We start from the raw sequence: 22,936 nt of genomic DNA on the forward strand, positions 1-22,936 counted from the left end.
CGCTCACAGGATGAGTACGGGGTGCATAATTATTAACTAGCCGCCTCCAGCGACAACCGTCATATCAAACATAGCATGACATGGGCTATTTCCACCCTCCAAACCCCCCCCCCCCCCAAACCGACCGTTGGGCCGATACAGCTGGGATTTTGTCAAGTCTGGTTTGCGTGCTTAAAGGAGAGCAAGACAGGCCAAAATTACAATTTTTCACCGTCAACTGGCAGATATCCGCCTTTATTGATAACTTTCAGAAATTTGTACACCTTCCCCTCCCCCAAACACTTTGTACACAGCGTACCAATCACGACTAATGCTTCCCCAATATTGCCTCTTCACTAGTCCCATATTCACCGTTTTTCTAACAACTATTTAAGGAAATTGGCTAAGCTACATTATTTGAGATGGAAGTTAAAAGGGAAAGTACATTAACTATTTTATGTCTAAAATTGACTAACTGCTGTCAGCCTCTGCCAACCAACCGCCCATTGGTTATTCAGCCCCCGTCCCTCCCACTGATATTCTCTTATGCAGAATCCCTCCCCAGCCAGAAGTTGGTGCAGTACCCCCTTAATCAGACTACTGCAGAACATCCCAGAGAAGGAAAAGTCCCAGACGACAGAGGCACGCTGCCGTTTGCGTATATACTGACCTTTTATTTGTGATAATTTTGACATTATTACGTAGTATCCATGAGACAAGCTACAGGGCTAGATTTAGGGAATGGTGTCAATTACCTTCAGGTAAACGTTTGCGCAAAGTTATATTTATGTTTATTGCTAAATCTAAACTGCAGGTAGTCTAGTAATGTGACCTGATCAGGCAATGAGAGATCTTTAATACCAAGACCGACTTCTGTATTCTTTCCTCAAGTCAAAGGAATATACCACGAAGTTCACCAAGACTTGCTAGTGTGCTCCAATCCTTACTTTAAAGTTTACAATTTAGAAAAATTGTTAGGACAGGTTAATAAACGTGTCCTAACGCAAGTACGTACTTATGACAATTTTCAACCTTTTATGTTGCACTAAAGTCAGAACAAAAATATATGGTAGGTTCAATATCAAATCCAACTAGACAGCCGTTGCCTACAACAATTTATATTTAAAGCCCAGCAAAATACTATAACTCCTTATGACCGACTGCTTTAAAAGACAGTTTATGCTAAACTTCAAAATCTGTAGTTTTTTTTTCAATAAAATTTTCACAACAGCTACAAGACATTCACCATTTGAGATCTACATTAAACTCAAATAGAGCAACTATTACGGTCATAAAATCCAGTTATCGTTACTGTTGCCAACGAGCGCTCTTAAAGGAACAAAATACGAGCTATGCCAGGCTTTTTAAAATTTATATTCCATAAAATTTCCACGTAGAAACTAGCGTAAAATGCAATCCCACTCACCTAGCAGCGATAGCGAGTATGGTCGAAGTACAGGTGCAGCTGTAGCCTAGTACAAATCTAATACTTCAACCAGCAGGCCAGTCTCTCCGATCATTAGGTGACGAAAGGCTCGTTTGCAAAATTTCTCCAGTCATCAAGACACTTTACTAATCCTGTAATGAAGTTATTTATCACGATTTGCAAGACATTTAACAAGTTTATATGCATAAAAATACTCTCCGCCCCCACGCTTTTGCTATGCAAGTTATTAATTGTTAAAAAGCAGTCTTGCCAGAGTGGCTGATTGAAAAATAAAACTTGTTCAAATTATTTACTATAATTTGTACCGCTAGTTAAAAATAAAATTGAACTTAAAAAAATTGACAAGTCAAACAGCACTCAAATGTACAAATTAGTTACGTGTCAAGATGGAGGTAGGGAGGGACGTCCAAGATCACCACTCATCACCTCCAAGACTGTAAAAGTAGACTTCGTAAATCAACCACCTCCTTAAAATCCCCCAAAATCAACACGTTGAAGATAGCATAGCAAACTAGACCAAACACAGCATTATACAGTAAAGTCCCCGCTATATTAACCCCTCATTTGTGAGTCATTTGTGTTAACAAACAATAAAAGCTTCACAGCGTCTCAAGAACACATAAGGCAAGAGTCTCGAACAAGAAGCCCGTCTTGGGACCACACAGCCAACCTACCTCCCACCACCGTGACGGCTGGACACAGAATGACCACCAACACCGTCCTCGCCCCCTCAATCACTCCCTCCACCTCTGAACTGCTTGTTTAGGGTAGAACGAGGAAGTGCCCCGGTCAAGCTCTTCCTTCACGAGCAATATCGGAGTGCTGAAATATGAAATCCTTTAGCCTAAGTTGATATTATTTGTATATATATGTATATATATATATTCAACTATAAAATAACCTTAACATACTGCGCACATTTAAACAAATTAGTGGTGTAGTGGTATAGTCTCCGTGGTGTAGTGGTAAGACACTCGCCTGGCGTTCCGCGAGCGCTATGTCATGGGTTCGTATCCTGGCCGGGGAGGATTTACTGGGCGCAATTCCTTAACTGTAGCCTCTGTTTAACGCAACAGTAAAATGTGTACTTGGATGAAAAAACGATTCTTCGCGGCAGGGGATCGTATTCCAGGGACCATAGGATTAAGGACTTGCCCGAAACGCTACGCGTACTAGTGGCTCTACAAGAATGTAATAACTCTTGTATATATCTCAAAAAAAAAAAAAAAAAAAAAAAAAAAAAAAAAACACTGGTTAGGTTAGTTGTTTAGGTTCTGTTAGCGATTATTTGTATTTGTAGTACATGGGTGAAGCATTTACAGCGTTGTGGTTCGAACAAAACTCGTCAGTGAAGCACTTGAAGTGTTCGAACGTCATCAGTTGTGAGTCGTGTGTAAACCGCCAGCACACATAGAACATGTAGCACAGTTGCCAGAACACAACATATTGTACTTGTAATATCGAACGTAAAACATCTAATTCCTTTTATTGTTGCAGACCTCAACATTTCTTGCACGAATGCAACGAACATCGTAAATATAAAAGAAAGTTGTGTTACAGTCAACACCAGATTGTGTTGATTCCATGCATGTCCATAAACATTGAACTTTCAATATCTTTGTTAATTGCAACATTACAAATGCCGAATAATTACATAATAATAGTTGCAGCAATAAACTTTATTGTTGCAACACAAGGACCGTTCACAGTGTTAGTAAAGATTTAGGTGCAGGTAAGCAATTGCATTCTTGGAAACTTTGCTGTTAATTATATTTAACTAAATAATGGCCTTTACAGGAGATGATAAAAATGTTGAATCTTTGTGTTTCAAGTGCTGGAATTCCTCGCAGTCTTGTCAATATTAACATTTCTTGAAGCGTGCAACGTTGCAATAATGGAAGAGCTAGAGAAGGCTCCAGTGCTCGAGAAATTGGATTTACACACGTCATGGTGTAAGTGTTTAATTTACACAATGCTGACAATTATTTAATTAGTTTCAGAAGCGCTAACCGTAAATAAGCTTAGTGTTGAAGAGTATATATATATATATATATATATATAATATATATATATATATATATATATATATATATATATATATATATATATATATATAACATCTGTATTATTTAATGTTTTAAGATGTATTCAGAGATTAAGTTGTTAACTTAAATATTGCAAATAATAGATTTTCTTCAAGACTATGAGGAGTGTACACATTTCAAGACGTATGTAGAAATATGTACTATTAGAACACTAGAGTTCCTGTTGCTGGAATTGGTTCTCAGGTGTACTGGAGGAGAGAGAGAGAACACAGAACAAAATGGATCACTTGTAACACGTAACTGAATTGAGATATCTAGTGTTACAAACAATGCCTAGTATTGACCACTCGATCTGTATGCACCACTAACTCGACTATGTCCATCCGCCAGGCTTTAACAACAACAGCTTTATCCAACACTTTATCCAGTCTTTTTTCCAGCACCAAATAATTTTTGGGGTATAATTAATATTGTTCTGTTACAGAATCTGGAGTAACAGATTGTGGTACAGAAGCTGGAGTGACAGACTGTTACAGAAGCTGGAGTGACAGACTGTTACAGAAGCTGGAGTGACAGACTGTTACAGAAGCTGGAGTGACAGACTGTTACAGACCCTGGAGTGACAGACTGTTACAGATATAAAATGTTTCCCCCAAGCATGAGAGAAAAACTATTTCAAGAACCTGCAACTTTCCAAGCGTTTTAGATGATAACTGAAAAGTTCGGTGTGCAAAACATCATTACAGAACACACAGCAAAGAAAAATGTAATGCAGGTGTGATGCACGATAAAATATTGCAGATATTTACTGGGCTGGTACACAACAAAAGGCTTTAATGAGGTTCAAAGTTGCAAATGCTGAGATAGTGTGAGTTGCAAGACCTTGCAGGGATGACTACAGCAAACCCATCAGGCACATAATGATTTAACACACTGGGCTGTGTTAAAGTGTAACCCCAGTGTGCTGAAGACTTGAATATATTGCGATGCAAAGTTTAAATGCACTTAGGTTGCAGAGTTTTAACTTACTGCAATGGTAGTCTAAATATGTTGCATTGTGAAACCTAAGCCTGAACATACAGACACACACACACACACTGCATATTTCTGGACTGCCAAAAAGCCTTTGACACAGTACCGCACATGAGACTGCTGTTCAAGCTCGAGAGGCAGGCGGGGGTGGGGGAAAGGTCCTAGAATGGATAAGGAACTACCTAACAGGAAGGAGCCAAAGAGTTACGGTAAGGGGGCGAGAAGTCGGACTGGCGAACAGTAAAAGTGGAGTACCACAAGAATCGGTACTGGGACCAATTCTATTTCTTGTATATGTTAACGACATGTTTACAGGCGTAGAGTCCTACATGTCGATGTTTGCGGATGATGCAAAGTTGATGAGAAGAGTTGTGACAGATGAGGATTGCAGGATCCTCCAAGAGGATCTGAACAGATTGCAGAGATGGTCAGAGAAATGGCTACTAGAATTCAACACGAGCAAATGTAAAGTTATGGAAATGGGACTAGGAGATAGGAGACCAAAGGGACAGTACACAATGAAGGGGAACAGCCTACCTGTAACGACGCGTGAAAGAGACCTGGGGGTGGACGTAACACCTAATCTATCTCCTGAGGCACATATTAATAGGATAACGACAGCAGCGTACTCTACACTGGCAAAAGTTAGAACATCATTCAGAAACCTAAGTAAGGAGGCATTTAGGGCGCTTTACACTGCCTACGTAAGGCTAGTCTTAGAGTATGCCGCCTCATCATGGAGTCCCCATCTGAAGAAGCATATAATGAAACTGGAAAAGGTTCAGAGGTTTGCAACGAGACTCGTCCTAGAGCTACGAGGGATGGGGTATGAAGAGCGCCTGAGGGAACTGTGCCTTACGACACTAGAAAGAAGAAGGGAGAGGGGGGACATGATAGGAACGTATAAGATACTCAGAGGAATTGACAGAGTGGACATAGACGAAATGTTCACACGGAATAGTAACAGAACGAGAGGACATGGATGGAAGCTTGAAACTCAGATGAGTCACAGAGATGTTAGGAAGTTTTCTTTTAGCGTGAGAGTAGTGGGGAAATGGAATGCACTTCAGGAACAGGTTGTGGAAGCAAATACTATTCATAATTTTAAAACTAGGTATGATAGGGAAATGGGACAGGAGTCATTGCTGTAAACAACCGATGCTCGAAAGGCGGGATCCAAGAGTCAATGCTCGATCCTGCAGACACAACTAGGTGAGTATAACTAGGTGAGTACACACACACACACACACACATACACATACATACATACATACATACATACATACATACATACATACATACATACATACATATACACGTAACTGTAAACACACACAAACGGTTGAGGTAACGGTTGAGAGGCGGGATCAAAGAGCTAGAGCTCATCCCCCCCCCCCACCCGAAAGCCCAATTAAGTGAGTACAATTAGGTGAGTACAAACAAATATAGCTTTAAATACACAAATACAAACTTTAAACACTCACCGTAAACATGCAATAATAAAATACATGAAGTGTTGCAAATTTATGTGTTGTAACGTATTGCAAATTATTATTCTCAACAGCTGCAAACCAATAAACACAAAATTTACAGTGAATCACAAGCCGACAAAATCTGGTTTATTAATATTTCCATTATTAACCTTACACCCAAGTGACGAGGAGTGAGAGGCGAGTCATTCACTTTGTGTATCAGTGATTAGGTTATGGAGCTTAATGTATTCTCGCTCAAGATAACCCATGTTACCCAAAGCTATCACTCGTTCACTGTCAGCTGATAACGTCATTTGTAGTCCGCCGTTTGGATACGCAGGCATTTAAGTGACTGCTTTTGGAGCAGATGACCAAACGGTTCTGTTGCAGCTGGTATTGTTGATATATTGTGTACTCACCTAGTTGTGTTTGCAGGGGTTGAGCTCTGGCTGTTTGGTCCCGCCTCTCAACTGTCAATCAACTGGTGTACAGATTCCTGAGCCTACTGGGTTCTATCATATCTACACTTGAAACTGTGTATGGAGTCAGCCTCCACCTCATCACTTCCTAATGCATTCCATTTGTCTACTACTCTGACACTTCAATAATTCTTTCTAACGTCTCTATGGCTCATTTGGGCACTCAATTTCCACCTGTGTTCCCTAGTGCGTGTGTCCCTTGTGTTAAAAAGTCTGTCTTTATCTACCCTATCAATTCCTCTGAGAATCTTGTATGTGGTGATCATGTCCCCTCATGTGTGTGTGTGTGTGTTTGTGTGTTAATTCGCAAAATTGCTGTAGGTGTACTAATTTATCTTGTGGCTCCTTACACATGACTAAAACAGGTGTTTGGTGAAATTAACATAGGTCACTTTTCACCCAAAGGTTTTATAATTAATATTTAGTTAACTATTAATACAAATTTGATTATTCTTCATTTTATAAAAGTTTTATTTTCCAAATACTTTTATATTATATCTCCACCAATAAATGTTTTCACTATTTGCCATACTGATGCAAGCACAATCAGCAGTTTGGCATCAATTGTCATGACTGCTCATGCAGCATCAACTACACTGATAGAATGAATCTCACATCAAAAGGGGATCGAACCTCTTGATAACTCCATCTGCAGGTGGTGCGACTGGCAAACCAGACCTCATTCATAAGATATTTCGTCCCGCTATCTTCCCTCCGTGCTCAGGCCAGTATTTGACGCGTGATAACGGGTTTTTCTTTGGCCAGCTGTGCCTTACACTACTGTCGTACGCTAAAAGATTTATGAGTAAAGTTTATGTGTCTGTGTCTTTCTGTGTCTCTCTATCTCACCAGCAAACCAGTTCTCAACAGTAAGCCAGCACTCAATAACAGTCCCTAATTAAAAAGAAAACAAGCCAGAATTTGCATCAATGGCTTGAATTCAGCACTGTACAACCTTGCTGCACAGTCAGCATAGGCAGCTGAAGCCCAAGTTAGGACGCTTAACCCGTTCAATTAGTGTGCTTGAGAAGCCAAACTTCCGCACACCAATTTCAACTTTGCTCGCTGGTTGCTTGAAAGGAGGAAAAAAATCTAATGAGAATATATGAAGGAATTCTTTACAGTTGAGATACAAACTGGCCTTCACAACAAGTCTGAATTCCCATATCACCTCTTGTTCTCATTCCAGACTTGCTAGGGATGTTGATGGTTTTGCTTCAGTCGAGTTGTGGTCTGGAATGTGTAGTTGTGGCCAGGAATGTGTAGTTGTGGCCAGGAATGTGTAGTTGTGGCCAGGAATGTGTAGTTGTGGCTTGGAATGTGTAGTTGTGGCTTGGAATGTGTAGTTGTGGCTTGGAATGTGTAGTTGTGGCCAGGAATGTGTAGTTGTGGCCAGGAATGTGTAGTTGTGGCCAGGAATGTGTAGTTGTGGCTTGGAATGTGTAGTTGTGGCTTGGAATGTGTAGTTGTGGCTTGGAATGTGTAGTTGTGGCTTGGAATGTGTAGTTGTGGCCTGGAATGTGTAGTTGTGGCCAGGAATGTGTAGTTGTGGCCAGGAATGTGTAGTTGTGGCCAGGAATGTGTAGTTGTGGCCAGGAATGTGTAGTTGTGGCCAGGAATGTGTAGTTGTGGCCAGGAATGTGTAGTTGTGGCCAGGAATGTGTAGTTGTGGCCAGGAATGTGTAGTTGTGGCCAGGAATGTGTAGTTGTGGCCAGGAATGTGTAGTTGTGGCCAGGAATGTGTAGTTGTGGCCAGGAATGTGTAGTTGTGGCCAGGAATGTGTAGTTGTGGCCAGGAATGTGTAGTTGTGGCCAGGAATGTGTAGTTGTGGCCAGGAATGTGTAGTTGTGGCCAGGAATGTGTAGTTGTGGCCAGGAATGTGTAGTTGTGGCCAGGAATGTGTAGTTGTGGCCAGGAATGTGTAGTTGTGGCCAGGAATGTGTAGTTGTGGCCAGGAATGTGTACAGTTATGACCAGGAATGAAGAGTACTGGTCTAGAAAGTTTCAAATGCTTAACAAATTGAATATATTTTTACCACTATATTATTATTATTATTATTATTATTATTATTATATTAAAATATTGTTAATCGCAAGTAAATCACACTTACGTGATGTATATATGAATAAAATAATCAATTGGATCACTAAAGTGACTGGAACCAGAGACGAGGGTACCGCCAGCCACGCACCGAAACCCCTGTACCACAATATGACAAGTTATACAATAAAATATGCCACTGAATCCACACAGGCAGTATAGAGGTTTCTACTGAAACTGAAAACCAGTCAAGGTCAGTGTGTTCTAATTGACTTTTTCATTGATATTAAGCACACTAATGAGATATATATATTTGTGTATCTAAACCTGGGGAGTATGAACTACTTTACTAACACCAGAGTGCCTGGGGTGGTGGTAATGTGTAAAACTTGGACTGGCTTGTGTAGAAGCCTACCCAGTCTTCCTGTGGATTCAGTGGAATCTCAGGTTGTGTAACTTATGCCATGTCGTGGTGCAGGGGTGTAAGGTGCGTGGTTGGTTTAAGGTGGTTTGCAGTGGTAGACCCCCATGCACAGATACCATAGTTAAGATAGGGATAGATTAGTGCATAATATAGTGAGAGGAGAGCAGAGTTAGGAACATAATATCTTATTTTAGAGAGTATACCAACTGTTTTAGAGACTTTCTTAGTTATGTGTTGAATGTGGGTGCTGAAGAAATGGGCAGTTTCCTTCACCCTGATGCCCTTGTTACCTAGCAGTAAATAGGTAACTGGGAATTAGACAGCTACTACGGGCTGCATCCTAGGGTGTTTGTGTGTGTGGGGGGGGGGAGTAGTTAGTATCAGATGATTGACAGTTGAGAGGCGGGCCGAAAAAACAGAGCGCAACCCCTCAAGCACAACTAAGTGAATACACACACACACATAATTTTAGACTGCATTTTTTTGGACTGTCGGAAAACCTTTGACAGAGTACCCCCATAAGATTGGCGTGAAGTCACCAGTGGAATCCCACAGGGCTCTGTACCCGGACCTATCCTGTTTCTGATATACGTAATATTATCTTTGTTTTAATCGGTTATCCGTCCCTTATGGACAAACCAACCAAAACCCCAAACCCTCTGTAGAGTGCTTATACTTTACTCAGAACACCCTGCACGCTCCTTGCTTTTGGAGAAGGGCTCAGCGTTACATATTCGGGGGATGCGGCTCCATCACTAACCTCGTTGTCATGTGCACATACCCACTCGAGCCGCTGTGACTACCCACTCTTTCCTTGGTTGGTATGATCTCCTCAAATCCCCTTTCTCTTATTATTCTGTACTACCCTACTAAAGGGGCCGAGCGGACAGCACGCTGGACACGTGATCCTGTGTCCCGGGTTCGATCCCGGGCGCCGGCGAGAAACGATGGGCAGAGTTTCTTTCACCCTATGCATCTGTTACCCAGAAGTAAATAATTACCTGGGAGTTAGTCAGCTGTCACTGGCTGCTTCCTGGGGGTGGAGGCCTGGTCGAGTGTTTTTTAGTGTCCCCGGGCCGCGGGGACACTAAAAAGCCCCGAAATCAACTCAAGATAACCTATACCCTGTCCACCGCTGCGGTGCGTTCTCTCTTTTATTTCATGGGAAGCCTCACTAGGACACGGACAAACACCTGTTCATTACACAGATTTAATAACAACACAGAACATATACATAAACATGCACATTCAATTTATTTATTCATTTACTTATTTATTTATGCATATACAAGAAGGTACATTGGGAATGTGAGGATACATAATATGGTAATTACAATCTTGTAAAGCCACTAGTACGCGCAGCGTTTCGGGCAGGTCCTTAATCTAAGAAAATTTTAAGTAGGTAAATACTTGCAAAATTTATATAAAAAAAATGATAACAGTTACATGGCAAGAAAAAAAAAAGTAGAGAAAATTGTAGGTACAGTATATTAAAGCACATAGGTAGCTAAGATTGATTGCAATGACAGCTTGAATGGTAGTTGATAAAAATTGGTAGGCACAATACAGCATATGGCTAGCACATAAAAGAAGACAGCAATGAACACAATGATAAGGTTATTTGGGTTAAATACATAAAAATTAGGAGATTGGGTAACACTAGGTTACATTGGGTAACACTAGGTTACTAGGTAAGTGCAAACCTGAACCAATGCCTGGAACAAATAAGCTCAGTAGCACTAGAAATATGTTCAAACCGCATACCCCTAAGAAAAAAGAGGAAGAGATGCAGTTGGAACGGGAACGTCGTTCCCTATATAGGCGAAGAAAACGAATCGCGGAACAACTTGAGAGTCGCACCCTATCTCAAGAACGGCGAAGGTTAGGTAGAGAAATAGAAACAATTAAACGCAAGCTACAAGAATCATACAAAACCCAGGAGAGGCAAAGAGAGCAAAAGGCCATCAGTGAAATAGAGAGAAATCCGAAATATTTTTTCTCCTATGCAAAATCGAGATCAAAAACCACATCTAGTATCGGGCCCCTGAGAAAGGGAGATGGAACTTTCACCGATGACAACAAAGAAATGAGCGAGCTACTGAGGAAGCAGTACGACTGTTTTCAGCGAGCCATTAAACGCACTAAAGATTGATAACCTAAATGATTTTTTCATGGATATGATACCAACATCAAATCATATCAGACGTCACCCTATCCCCACTGGATTTTGAAGAAGCCATAAACAGTATGCCTATGCACTCTGCACCAGGCCCGGATTCTTGGAGCTCCATATTTATCAAGAACTGTAAAAAACCACTGTCGCAGGCCCTCCACATTCTGTGGAGACAAAGCCTAGATACTGGCGTTATTCCTGATATACTAAAAACAGCAGAGATAGCACCACTTCATAAAGGAGGAAATAAGGCAGAGGCAAAAAATTACAGACCGATAGCACTAACATCGCACATCATAAAAATTTTTGAGAGAGTGCTAAGAAGATCACAAACTACATGGAATCACAGCATCTCCATAACCCCGGACAACATGGTTTCAGAACAGGTCGTTCTTGCCTGTCGCAGTTGCTGGACCACTATGATATGGCATTAGATGCTATGGAAGACAAACAAAACGCTGATGTAATTTACACAGATTTTGCAAAAGCTTTTGATAAATGTGACCATGGCGTTATTGCACATAAAATGCGTTCAAAAGGAATTACCGGAAAAATAGGCAGATGGATCTACAATTTCCTGACCAACAAAACCCAATGTGTAATAGTCAACAAAATAAAATCCAGCCCATCAACCGTGAAGAGCTTAGTCCCCCAGGGTACTGTGCTTGCTCCAGTACTTTTTCTCATCCTCATATCGGACATAGACAAGAACACAATCTACAGCACTGTATCATCCTTTGCAGATGACACTAGGATCTTCATAAGAGTAGGCAACATAGAGGACACGGCAAACCTCCAGTCAGATGTAGATCAGGTCTTCCTATGAGCTACAGAAAATAATATGGTGTTTAACGAAGATAAGTTCCAGCTCATGCGCTATGGAAAAAATGAAAATATAAAAACGGAAACCACGTACAAAACTCAGGCAAATCATAACATAGAATGAAAAGGCAATGTAAAGGATCTGGGTGTACTCATGTCGGAAGACCTAACCTTTAAAGAACACAATAAAGTAGCCGTCACAACTGCAAGAAAAATGACAGGTTGGATAACAAGAACTTTTTACACTAGAGATGCTATACCGATTATGATACTTTTCAAAACGCTTGTGCTCTCTAGAGTGGAGTACTGCTGCACAATGACAGTGTTACGGCCCTATTGGGTCGCAACTGGGTTCTTCTCTGATGTTATTAGAGTTTGGGTATCTGGCCACAAGTTAGTAGTGGCTTTCAAGGGGTGTGTTCCATAACGCAAGTAAATTAAAGGGGAAGGGATACAAATGCACTGCTTTTGTATATATATTGTTACCACCACCATAAATAAATATATCACAGTCACACGCGGGGTTGCTATAACTACACTTATTATATACAGATTAGCCTTCCTCTGAAGACGCAGGATACTTCACGGTGCTCAAGATGAGTAGCCCTGGTTCTCTTCGTCGTGGCCCACGATGAATCCTCTGATTCTCTCGGCGAATCTACCCTGGCCACAGGCCAGCCAAATCACAGTCCCACTGGGTGCACCGTCGTGGAGGCCTTCAACCCCAAATCCAGCCTGTAGCTGGCAGGTTCCAATCAGCTCCGCTGTGTAGGCCACTCCACGATCGATACTAGGGTTGCGAGCCCTAGGCAGGAGCCTCGTGTGATTCTGCAGATCACTCTCCTCTCTCCGCACCACAGTGGGTAGTCTCTTCCACCAGCCAGCCCCCAGATAAGACGATTCCTGGTACTGCCACGTCAGAGGCAGGCTAACACACTCAACAGTGTTCGTCCGGGGGTGACTCAAAGCTTCTGCAGCAAACACGTGGAGAGACTTTGGCTGCCTTGGGTAGACTGCCTCATCGTCCGATACAGCAGTCCCAGGTCGACTCTGTAATCAGACACGTCATTAGTACTGGTTACACTCTAGGGCACCTCACTTACAGGCTTAGACACAAACGTCCACCTATCCACTCCATAGATGGCGTTGCTGTCTAAGCACCACCTCACCAGAGGTCAGCAGCGGCTATGTTACGAGCTGATTAAGACGGGAAACAGCACCTGTGGCCGGTATATCCCGTCCTCACTAGATGGCGCTGTCCATTTGGAGGGGGTTTCGGGAGCAGACTCACAGATGGCGATGTCGTCACTGCTCCGTGCTCAGACCCTGGACTCGGGTCCGTAACAGACAGCCCCTTTCAAAGCTGGAGAAATTGCTGACCTGGAGAGCGTGCAGAGATCCTTTACTGCTAGAATCCACTCAGTAAAACATCTAAACTATTGGGACCGACTAAAGAGCCTAAATCTGTACTCCCTTGAGCGCAGGCGGGAGAGATACATAATAATTTACACGTGGAAAATATTAGAGGGACTGGTCCCAAACCTGCACACAGAAATAACATCACATGAGACCAGAAGACATGGCAGGATGTGCAGAATACCCCCCGTTGGAAAGCGGAGGTGCAACAGGTACTCAGAGAGAACTCTATCAATATCAGAGGCCCGAGACTGTTCAACACGCTTCCGCTACACATAAGGGGCATAACTGACAATCCCCTCACAGTGTTCAAGAGGGCACTGGATAAGCACCTCCAAAGGATACCTGATCAACCAGGCTGTGACTCATACGTCAGGCTGCGAGCAGCCGCGTCCAACAGCCTGGTTGATCAGTCCAGCAACCAGGAGGCCTGGTCGACGACCGGGCCGCGAGAACGCTAAGCCCCAGAAGCACCTCAAGGTAGGTACAGAGCAAATTTAAAGCTCAATGTAGGAAACTAAGAAGATGAAATTAGGTACTTTTTGGTTTTGCTTTTAAATAAGGCAAAAGTTTTACAGTTTTTCAATTCACTAGGGAGTGAGTTCCATAGACTAGGTCCCTTAATTTGCATAGAGTGTTTACACAGATTAAGTTTGACCCTGGGGATATCAGAGATATTTATTTCTGGTGTGGTGATAATGGGTCCTATTACATCTGTCCAGGGAGAGTGTCAGAGCATGGTTTGCATTTAAGAACAGGGTTTTGTAAATGTAGTTGACACAAGAGAATGTGTGGAGGGAGTTAATATTTAGCAAGTTTAGGGATTTAAACAAGGGAGCTGAGTGTTGTCTGAAAGCAGAGTTAGTTATTATTCTGAAAGCAGATTTTTGCTGCATGATGATGGGCTTAAGGTGGTTTGCAGTGGTAGACCCCCATGCACAGATACCATAATTAAGATAGGGGTAGATTAGTGCATAATATAGTGAGAGGAGAGCAGTTAGGAACATAATATCTGATTTTGGAGAGTATACCAACTGTCTTAGAGACTTTCTTAGTTATGTGTTGAATGTGGGTGCTGAAGTTGAGTCTCTTGTCTAGGAATAGGCCAAGAAACTTGCCATTATTTTAATTACTGATGCTAATGTTGTCTATCTGTAGCTGAATTGCATTTGATGATTTGCTTCCAAATAAGATGTAATAAGTCTTTTCGATGTTTAATGTTAGTTTGTTCGTTGACATCCATAAGTGGACTTTTTTAAATTCATTATTCACAACATTATTTAGTATATGTCGGTTGAGGTCTAAATAGATAAGGGTAGTATCGTCAGCAAACAATATAAGTTTGAGAATATTAGAGACATTAGGCAGATCGTTTATATATATAAGAAATAGAAGAGGTCCTAAGATACTGCCCTGTGGCACTCCAACGGTAATTGGTAGAGTGGAAGAAGTTGTATCATTGATGGTTACATATTGGTGTGTCACTAAGATAGGATCGGATGTAGTCAAGGGCAAGGCCTCGGATTCCATAATGCTGGAGTTTAAGTAAGAGGTAGTTGTGATTAACAGTATCAAAGGCTTTTCTTAGGTCAATGAAGAGTCCAATCGGAAACTCATTTTTGTCAAGGGCTGAGTAGATTACGTCAAGGAGACAAATGATTGCATCGTTGGTGCTCTTTTGGGACCGGAAGCCAAACTGGCAGGGGCTGAGTATGTCGAATTTTACGAGGTAGGAATAGAGCTGTTTGTAAATAATTTTTTCAAATATTTTTGATAGAATGGGTAGATTTGATATTGGTCTATAATTGTTTATGTCCGCCGGATTGCCTCCTTTATGGACTGGCGTTACTCTTCCTTTTTTGAGGATATCAGGGAAGGTGTGACACACTATAGATTTGTTGAACAGTAGGGCTATGGGTGGGGCAAGGGCATGGGAGGCTCTCTTGTATACAATGGACGGAATTTCACTGGTGTTCCCTGCCTTGGTTTTTAGTGAGTGTATGATGGACACAACATCTGCCGGGCTGATTGGTGAAAGGAGAAGAGAGTTTGGATAGCTGCCTGAAAGATATGTGTCTGAGCCTGTGGGATTTTACTGGCAAGATTAGCACCAACCGATGAAAAGAAACTATTTAATTCATTTGCCATTTCTAAATCAGTTGACGGTATATCCCCATCCTTGTAGTTTTTTTTTTTTTTTTTTTTTTTTTTTTTGAGATATATACAAGAGTTGTTACATTCTTGTACAGCCACTAGTACGCGTAGCGTTTCGGGCAAGTCCTTAATCCTATGGTCCCTGGAATACGATCCCCTGCCGCGAAGAATCGTTTGAAGAACTTATTATGTGAGTGTTGTTTAGTTCCTAGGATACTAGAGATTGTTTTCCAAGTGCTTTTCATCTTGCCTTTTGCTTCATTGAATCTATTCACATAATATGAAAGTTTTGCCTTTCTTATGATACTGGTAAGCATTGATGAGTACCTTTTAGCTACTTCCTTTGAAACTAGGCCAATCCTAAGTTTCTTTTCATATTCATGTTTCTTGTTGATTGAGTTGAGAATGCCACTTGTGAGCCATGGATTGTTTAATCTTTTGCCAGTTACTTGCTTGGTAAGAAGGGGACAATGAATGTTGTAGAGGCTTAGAGTTTTGGAGAGGAAGAGGTTAGCTAATGAATTTATATCCTGGGTATTATTGAATTCAGAATCCCAGTTAATTTTGTGAAGTGCATCTGTAAGATTGCCTAAAGCCGATTCATTGTGTAGCCTAAATGAAAGTTTCTTGCTTTTTAGTGGTGTTATGTCCATGTTCGCTATGAGAAAGGTAGGATAGTAGTCAGTTGTTCTGTCGTAGATTATACCAGATGCAAGGGGAGCTGTTATGTTTGTCCATATGTGGTCCAAGGTAGTGGCTGATGTTTGAGTGACTCGGGTAGGTTTGGTGATTGTGGGGATTAACATACAAGAGTTCATGCTGTTAAGGAAATAGTCAACTTGAGAGCAATTTTGTTGACCAGGTCAATATTAAAGTCTCCTCCCAGAATGATGTGGGTTTTTTTAGATTGTTTATAATAAGATTCCTTAGGTTGTCTGAGAAAGAAGCTATGTTAGTATTGGGAAATCTATAGATGGCTCCAATAGTCAAAGGGGATTTAAGGGATTTAATTGTAAACTGAGCAAAAGTATATTCACAGTAGTCATCTCTGTCACTAATAACACTGTTGCGGATAAATGTATCTCGGTAATATATAGCTGTGCCACCACCTTTTTTATTAGGCCTACAGTTATGAATGGCTTTATAACCAGCTAAGTTGTAGAGTTGGGTACAGTCTTTATTTAGCCAAGTTTTGTTAAAATAATAAACGATAAGTTAGTACCTAGTGCTGTGAGTAATGCATTTAAATCGTCAAAATGTTTACCAAGTGATCTAACATTTTGGTTGTAAACTGATAAACAGGTGCTATTTTGGAGTTTGTTTTTAGCCTGGTGTGCTGTGAAATACTTGCAATAATGATGATCAATGTGCTGGTTGGTGTATATAAGAGACAGAAGATTTTGATCAGGATCAGTGTTCATAGAGATGCAGAGGGATCACAATACAAGATACACGATAAGGCAAAACACAAGAATAAAAGCAAATACAATAAAATAGTAACAATTTAGAAGTAAAATAAAGATCCAATAGTCAGAAAGGACACAGAAGTTACATAAAATAAAAAGACAAAAAATCAGTAGAGACTGACAATATAAATGTAAAATAAAAAATAATAAGAAAATAATAATCATAAAGTAAAATGATCTTGAAGATAATTAGCTTAGTAATGGTTAATTAAAATCCTATAATTGGTATGAACCTAAGAAAACAAAGAGAGCTCAAATAGATAATTCCTAGAGAGAAAAAAAAAGATGACATGTAAATCTAATTAAATCTTGAAATTTACTTTAATATAAATCTAAGTGTAAAAATAAACAGGGTGAGAGTATATTTATGTGGAAGATTTTACTATGATGCTGAGGTAGATGCTCATATAAACAACTATACTATTAATTAAATCCAATAAATGATTACAAGAAACAAATACCAAGTTACTTTATATATAACAGGGTAATAAAAAGCCCGAGGTTTAGTGACAAGGGGATTAACTAAGACCAAATAATTAAGAGTAAACAACAGGCAAAGATGACAAACAAAAAGTAAAAATAAAAATAAAAAAACCTTTGGAAAGGAAAGGCAGAGCTTAAGTACACTTTGGTTGTATGTGAGACTACAAATTATGTTCTGGTTATTCAGTTGATATTCCACAGTCATCCAGGAAAGAAGTGAGGTGTGCCTCAGTGGTTATGACATGTTTTTCCAGAGTCAGTCTTCCTAGCTATTATTTTACCATCACGCACAAAACAATGTTTAATAGTAGGGGATCTTTTGCAGATTCCATGTAGTTTAAATAAGAGATTTTGTCTGACAAACACATTATAAACACAACATATAATTATGTAAACTGCAACACATGATATTACAACCTGGCTGCTAACCACTACCATTGGGACTATCAGTTGCGTATACTAAGTGGTAGCCCACTTCCTGCTTGCCACTTGTACCAATCTCACCAAAGTGAGTTAAATCTTATAAAACACATATGGCACTATCACCCCCAGAACATATGTATCTCTGTGCAGGTAATCCAACCTACAGCTGTAACTCTACAAACTTTAGTATAAGTATTTCTTGGTACAAAAATGATAATCACTAGATGACTACACTATTGATAATATAGGGAAATAGGACATTTATTTATTTAATAATTTATTTTTAATACAATTTTGTTTGTTTGTTATAGAGAATTTGTGTAGCGAGGTAATATATACCTTCAATATTACCAATGAAGTAAAAATAAAGTCCGTGGCTATACCGACCAGGTTTCTGCAACTTCCCACACTAATCTCATATCTTTTTCTTATTTTGTGAAACTTTTTTCATAGTTTTGGCCAGCTGGCGTTTTTGCTCACATATCTGCTCTTGCAGCTCCCTAAATCTTTGCTTATAATGTTCGAGTTCCCGATGTTTTACTTCCTTATTTATTACGTTAATTCTACGTCGTTTGCAAGCAGGTTCCTCCTGCAAGCGGCCATTTTCTAGCTATCTTTTGACGGGACGTCGTTTATTGATATCACTTGCTGATTCTGCCTGATTTATCACTTCAATTCTGCGTCGTTTACATCTCGGTTCCTCCTGTGGGTGGCTATTTCCTAGCTTTCTTTTAACGGGCCGCCGCTGGTCATCATTATCAGACGATGTCATTGTTCGCTTCATTATTACTTGGAGGATGGATGACTCTTCGGAACTTTAAAGAAGACTTCGTCTATATGAGTTTTTGTTTGTAAGGTTCTGCCATATGACAGGAAACATAAATACTGTATCACAGATATAGACAAATTAGTGAGGGTAGCAGAAGCTTTTACAGCAAGTGATAAGTGTGTTGGCAATAGAGGGAGTAAGTTTTACTAGTGGTGAAGACTGAGGGAGGATAGTAGTAGTTATGACGATGGTGGGTGTGTAGTAGTAGTGGGGACGATGGTGGGAGTGTAGTAGTTGTGGTGACGATGGTGGGAGTGTAATAGTGGTGACGATCGTGGGAGTGTAGTAGTAGTGGTGACGATAGTGGGAAAGTAGTAGTAGTGGTGGTGACGATGGTGGGAGTGTAGTAGTAGTGGTGACCATGGTGGGAGTGAAGTAGTAGTGGTGACGATAGTGGGAGTGTAGTAGTAGTGGTGACGATGGTGGGAGTGTAGTAGTAGTAGGTGACGATAGTGGGAGTGTAGTAGTAGTGGTGACGATGGTGGGAGTGAAGTAGTAGTAGTGACGATGGTGGGAGTGTAGTAGTAGTGGTGACGATGGTGGGAGTGTAGTAGTAGTGGTGACGATGGTCGGAGTGTAGTAGTAGTAATGACGATGGTGAGAGTGTAGTAGTGGTGATAACGATGGTGGGAGTGTAGTGGTGGTGACGATTGTGAGAGTGTAGTAGTGGTGGTGACGATGGTGAGAGTGTAGTAGTGGTGGTGACGATGGTGGGAGTGTAGCAGTGGTGGTGACGATGGTGAGAGTGTAGTAGTGGTGGTGGTGACGATGGTGGGAGTGTAGTAGTAGTAGTAGTGGTGACGATGGTGGGAGTGTAGTAGTAGTAGTGGTGACGATGGTGGGAGTGTAGTAGTGGTGGTGACGATGGTGAGAGTGTAGTAGTGGTGGTGGTGACTATGGTGAGAGTGTAGTAGTGGTGGTGACGATAGTGGGAGTAGTAGTAGTGGTGACAATCGTGGGAGTGTAGTAGTAGTGGTGACGATGGTGGGAGTGTAGTAGTAGTGGTGGTGACGATGGTGGGAGTGTAGAAGTAGTGGTGACGATGGTGGGAGTGTAGTAGTAATGGTGACGATAGTGAGAGTGTAGTAGTGGTGGTGACGATGGTGAGAGTAGTAGTAGTGGTGGTGACGATGGTGGGAGTGTAGTAGTAGTGGTGACGATGGTGGGAGTGTAGTAGTAGTGGTGACGATGGTGGGAGTGTAGAAGTAGTGGTGACGATGGTGGGAATGTAGTAGTAATGGTGACGATAGTGAGAGTGTAGTAGTAATAGTGACGATAGTGAGAGTGTAGTAGTGGTGATGACGATGGTGAGAGTAGTAGCAATGGTGACGATGGTGAGAGTAGTAGCAATGGTGACGATGGTGGGAGTGTAGTAGTAGTGGTGACGATGGTGGGAGTGTAGAAGTAGTGGTGACGATGGTGGGAGTGTAGAAGTAGTGGTGACGATGGTGGGAGTGTAGAAGTAGTGGTGACGATGGTGGGAGTGTAGAAGTAGTGGTGACGATGGTGGGAGTGTAGAAGTAGTGGTGACGATGGTGGGAGTGTAGAAGTAGTGGTGACGATGGTGGGAGTGTAGAAGTAGTGGTGACGATGGTGGGAGTGTAGAAGTAGTGGTGACGATGGTGGGAGTGTAGAAGTGGTGGTGACGATGGTGGGAGTGTAGAAGTGGTGGTGACGATGGTGGGAGTGTAGTAGTAATGGTGACGATGGTGGGAGTGTAGTAGTAGTAGTGGTGACGATGGTGGGTGTGTAGTGGTGACGATGGTGGGAGTGTAGTAGTAGCAGTGGTGACGATGGTGGGAGTGTAGTAGTAGTAGTGGTGGTGACGATGGTGGGAGTGTAGTAGTAGTAGTGGTGACGATGGTGAGAGCGTAGTAGTGGTGGTGACTATGGTGAGAGTGTAGTAGTAGTGGTGACGATGGTGGGAGTGTAGTAGTAGTAGTAGTGGTGACGAAGGTGAGAGTGTAGTAGTGGTGGTGGTGACGATTGTGAGAGTGTAGTAGTGGTGGTGACTATGGTGAGAGTGTAGTAGTGGTGGTGACGATGGTGGGAGTGTAGTAGTAGTTGTGACGATGTTGGGAGTGTAGTAGTAATGGTGACGATGGTGGGAGTGTAGTAGTGGTGACGATGGTGGGAGTGTAGTAGTGGTGACGATGGTGGGAGTGTAGTAGTAGTGGTGACGATGGTGGGAGTGTAGTAGTAGTAGTGGTGACGATGGTGAGAGTGGAGTAGTGGTGGTGACGATAGTGAGTGTAGTAGTAGTGGTGACGATAGTGAGAGTGTAGTAGTAGTGGTGACGATAGTGAGAGTGTAGTAGTAGTGGTGACGATGGTGGGAGTGTATTAGTAGTGGTGACGATGGTGGGAGTGTAGTAGTAGTAGTGACGATGGTGGGAGTGTAGTAGTAGTAGTGGTGACGATGGTGAGAGGGTAGTAGTGGTGGTGACGATGGTGAGTGTAGTAGTGGTGGTGACGATGGTGAGTAGTAGTGGTGGTGACGATGGTGGGAGTGTAGTAGTGGTGGTGACGATGGTGGGAGTGTAGTAGTGGTGGTGACGATAGTGAGTGTAGTAGTGGTGGTGGTGACGATGGTGAGTGTGTAGTAGTGGTGGTGACGATGGTGAGTGTGTAGTAGTGGTGGTGACGATGGTGAGGGTGTAGTAGTGGTGGTGACGATGGTGAGTGTGCAGTAGTGGTGGTGACGATGGTGAGAGTGTAGTAGTAGTGATGATGGTGGGAGTGTAGTAGTGGTGACGATGGTGAGTGTGTAGTAGTGGTGGTGACGATAGTGGGAGTGTAGTAGTAGTGGTGACAATGGTGGGAGTGTAGTAGTAGTGGTGACGATGGTGGGAGTGTAGTAGCAGTAGTGGTGAGTAGTAGGGTGTACGACTCACAGGTACATTTTTTTTGGGGGGGAGAGGACCCCTGTGAGTTGTACGACTCACAGGTACCTTTTTTTTCGGGGAGAGGACCCCTGTGGACTGTGCAACGCTCAGGTACCTTTTTTTTTTTTTGGGGCGAAAAGGTACCTGTGCGTTGCCAGGGTTTTCAGGTAAATTTTGTCAGTCACAGATTTTAGAAGTTGTTAAAGTTCTTATGATGAAAATAATTTCCGAGACTTAGAAGTTTGTTAAGGTTTCTTATGATGTAAATAATGTCATACGAGTTTGTTAAAAAGTTCTTATGGGAGAATTTTTTTCAGAGTTCCTACCCATAATAAAACAGATATTTAGGCTGTATATGTTTAAGTTGGATTCTTACTTAGAAACTAGTATATCTGAATCATTTCACAGCCATCCCCCTCCCTCACCTTTCCCTCCCCCTGCGTCTCCCACTCGTACCTCACACCCCCCTCCCTCCCCCCTTACCTCGCAATCTGTCGCCTCACCTGTGTTTACTTTAGACGTCAGCCAGACACGGCCTTCAGGTCACCTCGGTAATCGTATCTTCTCCATAATAATATCTGGACCATCTCTCTCCTCCTATTTCCTTACAACTATTTCAGAGTTTCAAATCATAGAAGTTTATTTATATGTTTATGACCGAATTTGTAAAAGGACCATTTTCAGAGAATATTGTCTTAGATGTTTTGTTAAGGAAAACAGACAACTTATCCATAACATTTAGTTTTATATCCATTTACGGCTATTTCACCTGTAAAGACCAAAATTAGTCAGAGACAGTTTTAGCTCATATTTCATCAGAGACCATTTTATACCTAAAAATGAACAGAGTCCACTTTGAGAGCAAAATTAGTCAGAGACAGTTTTAAGCTCATATTTCATCAGAGTCCAATTATCAACAGAAATTCGCCAGAGTCTACTTTGAGAGCAAAATTCATCAGAGTCCAGTTCTTGATCGAAATTCATCAGAGTCCAGTTTTCTAGCAAAATTCGTCAGAGTCTACTTTGAGAGCAAAATTAGCCAGAGACAGTTTTAAGCTCAAATTTCATCAGAGTCCAGTTCATGATCGAAATTCATCAGAGTCCCAATTGAAGACCCAAATTTGGCAGAGACCACATTTTCGCTACTAGCAGTCCAATCCCCCTGAAATTTTAAACAGTCATAATTCAGACGTAGTAAATAAGATCAAGTCAGTTACTGAGCTCCAGCTCTCGTCCCCACCTTAGTTCTCTTTCGTATATTTGTAAATAACCCATCAATTCCCTGAAATTTTTACCCTCTGTATTTCAGACATAGTAAATATGAAGTAAACAATTATAAAACTCTAGCTCTTGTCCTCTGTATAAG

At 41.5% G+C, this 22,936-nt stretch overlaps 2 long non-coding RNA genes across 9 annotated transcripts in view; one reads left to right on the forward strand and one right to left on the reverse strand.

Annotated features, from left to right (window-relative positions):
• LOC138352909 (uncharacterized) overlaps positions 1-2,201 on the reverse strand; it is a 421,267-nt gene extending 419,066 nt beyond the window's left edge. For both annotated transcript variants that reach the window (XR_011222965.1, XR_011222964.1), the window contains exons 1-3: positions 2,101-2,201; positions 1,805-1,860; positions 1,406-1,557 (exon numbers count right to left, since the gene is read on the reverse strand). This is a non-coding gene — a long non-coding RNA (uncharacterized lncRNA). The remainder of the gene's footprint in view (positions 1-1,405; positions 1,558-1,804; positions 1,861-2,100) is intronic.
• Positions 1-22,936, forward strand: part of LOC123754981 (uncharacterized) — a 372,841-nt gene that overhangs the window by 163,446 nt on the left and 186,459 nt on the right. The gene's annotated exons all lie outside the window — the stretch shown is intronic.

Source organism: Procambarus clarkii, chromosome 55 (assembly GCF_040958095.1).
Source record: "Procambarus clarkii isolate CNS0578487 chromosome 55, FALCON_Pclarkii_2.0, whole genome shotgun sequence".
Classification (NCBI taxonomy): Eukaryota; Metazoa; Arthropoda; class Malacostraca; order Decapoda; family Cambaridae; genus Procambarus; species Procambarus clarkii.